A 5,807-nucleotide genomic window follows, 5' to 3' on the forward strand; every position below is an offset into this window, starting at 1 on the left:
ATCGAACACCACGCATCCACTTCCCAGTAAGTATATATATATATATAGATATATAGTAGACCCTCAAAATGAATACTGCTGGAAAAATGGAGTTAATAAAGATGGACTCGTCACTGAAGGACATACTTATCCCACCTAAGGACACTTATATTAAAGAATTAATATTTAGGATAAATGAATTTATCCATAGAATTCGTTGGAGTATCAGTTTAGTACATAAATAAATAAGTTAACATAATTTAATGTCTAAAAGTTGATGAACCACCTATTGTTCTCCTCCATTTTCTTATTTGCTATATATATATATATATATATATATATATATATATATATATATATATAACATTATTGGTGAATGAAGAAATGGAGCTGAACGCAGATTGAACAGAAACGTTTATTTCATTCTACACGTGTTTCGAAAGGCACAAATTACCAAAATCCGATTGAATAATGGGACCATATCGTGTCTTTCTCTTCAGGAAAAAAAAGGAAATCCGTTAGAGAACAAAAACAGAACAGAGGCGGAGCAAAAACCAATCGAACTATCTCCTAAGAGCCCATGGCGAAACTGCTGTGATTTTTGCTACTAAGGTATCGGTTAACTTTTGATTAATCTACAACAAGATTATTCATCTTTCTATTTCACATAATATATATATATATATATATATATAATAAAATAATAAAATATTAGGGAATAAATCCAAACTTACAGGGAAAAATCAGATTTAGGATTGAATCCAATTTTATAGTAAAATATTATATTATATTAAATTAGAGATAAAACCACTATTAAGCAAATCATACAATGAAAAACTTAAGCCAATACATAAGATTAATTAATTTATATTATTTTAAATATATATCAAAATTATTAAAAAAAGATAATTAGTATAACACTATGATTAAACCTCCCCAAGTTAAATATTTCAATCACCTGAAGAATGACTGTAACTTGAATTTTTACGAATTGGACAGCCATGAAACGATCGTAGTGTTATACTAATTATCTTTTTTTAATAATTTTGATATATATTTAAAATAATATAAATTAATTAAGCTTATGTATTGGCTTAAGTTTTTCATTGTATGATTTGCCTAATAGTGGTTTTATCTCTAATTTAATATAATAATATATATATATATATATATATATATATATATATATATATATATATATATATATATATATGTATGTATGTACTAGTTGAAAAGCAGTTGTCAAAGCAAAAGCTCTAGGGCTATTGTTGCAGTGAATTAATGTTATCAAAAAAACATCAGTAAAGCTTCTTTGTAAACAATGTTGTTTGTTTTCCCTTGTGGAACACACATTTAGAGGTCATTTATTTGCTCTGATTCATGAGGCATCAATATATAATAGACACTAGGACAAGAAGAATTTTCCAGTTGTAATCCAACACCTTTTATGTTTGCTTTTGGAATTCATTGATGGATATGACAAAACTTATACTAATGGAGAAATGCAGACTTTTAAAATGGAAATAATTGGAACTGCCTGTCAATATTGTTGCTTGAATCACATATGAGGTCAAATATTTGACTACTAACTTTATGTTATTTCACAAACATGGGGAAATTCAAGTTCTTAAAAAGAAGAATTGAAATTTTTTTCAGTATGATTCTGTCATATTATACACCAGGTGGATTCAACCTTTTAAGAAAATCATTGGATCGGTCAACAATTTTTTTGCCAAAAAACACTACAAATTTACACCCAATTTCATCACTGAGACTCTGTTAAATAACTTGTTTTTTGGTCATATTTATAGCCTGGATGGTTGGAGTAATTATTGCTCTTTCATAGTCACAATTGTGATAGTTGTGTTGAAAGTTAGGAAAGACTTTGGCTTTCAGCTTATCAACTGATGATGTATAGCTTGATTTTTGATCAAGTAGAACAACCCTTTCTCCAAGTTTCAAATGTCTTGTAGCAAAACCAGCTGAGAGTTTTTGTTTTGTTTTGTTTTGTTTTGTTTTTAACAGGGAGGTGGGTTATTAACGTAAGATCTCTTGTTTCAGTTTATTAATATGCCTCCATAAATGTGATGACATCAAGCAACTTCTGGTTTAATCAACTCTTTTTTCCCTTTTGAAATAAATGGAAGTGTCTAATACATGTCTTCTAATGTGACTAACTGCTACTCTACCAAAAGAACATTTGTTCCTCAAATAAATCTTTGAGCCCAATACAATGCCTTGAAGACATTTTGAGACATAGTGCTCTTGTTCCAAATTCTCACACAACACTGTTTTAACACTTCTGCCATTTCTGTTATTTTGCTAATGTTACATCAATGGTGAGGTTTGATTTTATTATTTTTATTTATGCACCCTTTTCAAGCCTAGCCAGGCTCATAGGCCCGGTTTCTCTGGTTTCTATGACATATGTGTTCCCCCCAGCTGGATGGGACGCCAGTCCATTGCAGCATTACTCAAGAAACAGGAAGAAAGAGTGAGAGAAAGTTGAGGCGAAAGAGTACAACAGGGGTCGCTACCACCCCCTGCCAGAGCTTTGTGGAGCTTTAGGTGTTTTTGCTCAATAAACAGACACAGTGTCTGGTCTGGTAATCAAAACCGTGATCCTCCGACCACAAGTCCACTGCCCTAACCACTGGGCCATTGCACCTCCACGTGAAGTTTGATAGTAGCTTGAAGGCACTATAAGTTGTTTTGCCTCAAGGCAGTAAAGTTGTTCCAATACTTGAAGATAAAATAACCATTGTTATTTTCCCACCACTCATATATTTTCACCAAGTGAAAGCCCAAATTTTTTGTCCTATATAACATTTTTTATGATGTCTACATATCTCTGTAATATGCGGGGGGGTCACTAAGAAAATTGGATGCAAACAAATGGCTTATAAGAGCCATGCAAACTATATACAGATGTACGGTCGGCAAGGTATGGGTTACCAACAAGTTCAGTGAGGAATTCAACATACCAATAATTGTTCTTCACCACTTAGTTTTCAGCCTATTCTTGCATATTATAGTCCTTTAGTCAACAATAAAGAATCTCAAGACTGCATGTGTTTTATTGATAATCACCAATCAGTAACAAGTATGTTATTAATAACAATTGTGTTATTAAAAAACGGTTTTTGACTAAGAGGTTTTGGTCCCACAGTACAGCATCTTAGACAAATGTTTTCTACCATAGCTTTGAGCCAACAATAGACTCAAGTCAACCATTGCTTTGGGTCAACCATAACCTCAAGTCAACCAGATTTTCAGGTCAACCAAAGCTTTGGATCAATCATAGCCTTTTAAGAAAAATTTGGCAGCTGTAAACTTTGTGAAAGTCTGTTGGAGAAACTTTTTCTGTTCTTAGATGGTAGTCTTAAATTGTCACCCTGTTTAACACTAGTCTTTGGGTGCATTTAGCAAAGCCCTGATCTAACAGCGAGGTCATTCATTCTTTGAAATGTCAGAGGCCCTAAAAAGGATGAGACATGTCATTGCTCCTCCAACCCAGTATTAAAAGTAAACATTCTAAAAATGTTATTGAAAGAGTACCTTACATTAGAAACTGAACCAACTTTCTCTTCAAAGATACTCAAATGACTTACTAAGGGAAGATAAAATTTAAATTTATAATAATGGTTTCAAATTATTCCACAAAGGTAGCAATTTTGGGGGAGGAATGAGTCGATTAAATCAACCCCAGTGTTCAACTGGTACTTATTTTATCAACCCTGAAAGGATAAAAGGCAAAGTCGACCACGGCAGAATTTGAACTCAGAAAGGAGCGACAGGCAAAATACCACTAAGCATTTTGTCCAACATGCTAATGATTCTGCCAGCTCACTGCCTAAAGTTTATTATAATAATAATAATAATAATAATAATAATAATAATAATAATAAACATAATGCAAAATTTTGTGGGTTTTTCCTATCCAAACAGATAAGAAGCTAAAATATAACAGACCAGACATAACAATAAAAGACAAGGAAACATGAAGCTGCTTACTAATTGATATATCATGCCCATTTGATTCTAAGATTGTAAAGAAAAAGAATGAATATATATATATATAGCGAGAAGTTGAGGTTATAAGAGATAGTGGTGTCATTGAGACCCAAAGGTCAGGTAATGCTGAATATGTGCTATAGACAGACCATAGTTAATTTCCAGATTTGGTAATATTGCGAATAAAGGGTTCAACGTTGGTTCTATGTTAGTGTGTGTATATATGAATTTTATGCATAATGAGATAAAAAAATGCTCTAATATCTATACAGCCTTGGTTTTTTATCTCATTATGCATAAAATTCATATATATATATATATCATCATGATCATAGTTTAATGTCCGCTTTCCATGCTAGAATGGGTTTGACGATTTTGACTGAGGGCTGGCAAACCAGATGGCTGCTCCGGGCTCCAATTTTGATTTGGCAGAGTTTCTACAGCTGGATGCCCTTCCTAACACCTTTCCTATATATATATATATATATATACAAAATGAGAAAATGGAGAAACATACTTAAATCAATCAATCATCAACCATCAGATAATACCCAATCAATACTTTATTACACCATTACATAACAGCAATGACATTATACATAATATATTGCAAATATAACTAGACATGGAAATAGAAATATAAAATACAATTACATCATATCTGACAGCTGTTTCGGCCGTGAAGACAAGTATGTCTCATTTAACCTATTAGCCATATAAAGCAGGTATAAATGAGACATTAACAAGGATGTCTCACGGCCTCTTCAGAGAATTTAATATAAGTGTGAGGAAAGGTGTTAGGAAGGGCATCCAGCTGTAGAAACTCTGCCAAATCAAAATTGGAGCCTGGTGCAGCCATATATTATAATCCCTTAAAATTTGAAATTGCAATAATCTGGTGTATGAAAACTGTACAGATTGTGTCTGTAACAATCGGTGCATTGAAATCTGTAAATACGGATATAGACAGATGGTTGAAAGAGACTGGAATAGGGTATCCTGTAGAGCTTTTACAGAAAGTTTACCTCTTAGGAACAGGAAAGATTGTCAGGAGGGTCTTAAGCACTTAAAAGATTATTGAAAGCCTGTGGATACCTAAGGTTAAAGGTAGTAACCCATTACCCACATAAATTCTACCAGAAATAAGAATGAGCCTGAATCAAATCAATAATAATAATGTTCTTGAATAGGGCACTGTCAATATTTGAAATAATCAAACTCTGAATATTTGCAATTGCTATTACTACGTGTACAAGCCCATCTCATCCATATGTAAGGCCAGAAAAAAACAGATAAATGTTCAAGGTATGCAACCAATTGAGGCACTTGGTATTGAACTGATGTTTTCCTTCTTCCCTTTTTCTTTCTTTCTTCCCTCTTTTTCTTTTTTCTCTTCTTTCTTTCTTTCTTTGCTCATGTTTGTGCTTTCTTCAGTTTTGGATTTGCATTTTAATGTGGTTTTGTATTGTATATGTATAATATACATACATATTTAAATCCAATAAAATATATAATTGCTTCATTTATAATTAAATCATCATTTTACACGAAGAACAAGAGTATAAAAGCAGTTTCAGAATTAGGGTATAATTTTTAAATGGTATTAACTAGTAAGATCTTCAGTACTTTTATCATTTTTAATTTTATTGTATTCTTAGCCAAATGAAAAAGACTAATGTGGGAGTAGTTAGGAATCTAAATCGTAGGAGACAGACACACAACCTCTCTTTTATATATAAAGATGAGGAAAATCTTGACATATCAATCAGCATTTTGTTGCTTCACGTTAAGTTGAGAGTTATCTACCCTTATCC

The sequence above is a fragment of the Octopus sinensis genome, linkage group LG2 (assembly GCF_006345805.1).
Source record: "Octopus sinensis linkage group LG2, ASM634580v1, whole genome shotgun sequence".
Lineage (NCBI taxonomy): Eukaryota > Metazoa > Mollusca > Cephalopoda > Octopoda > Octopodidae > Octopus > Octopus sinensis.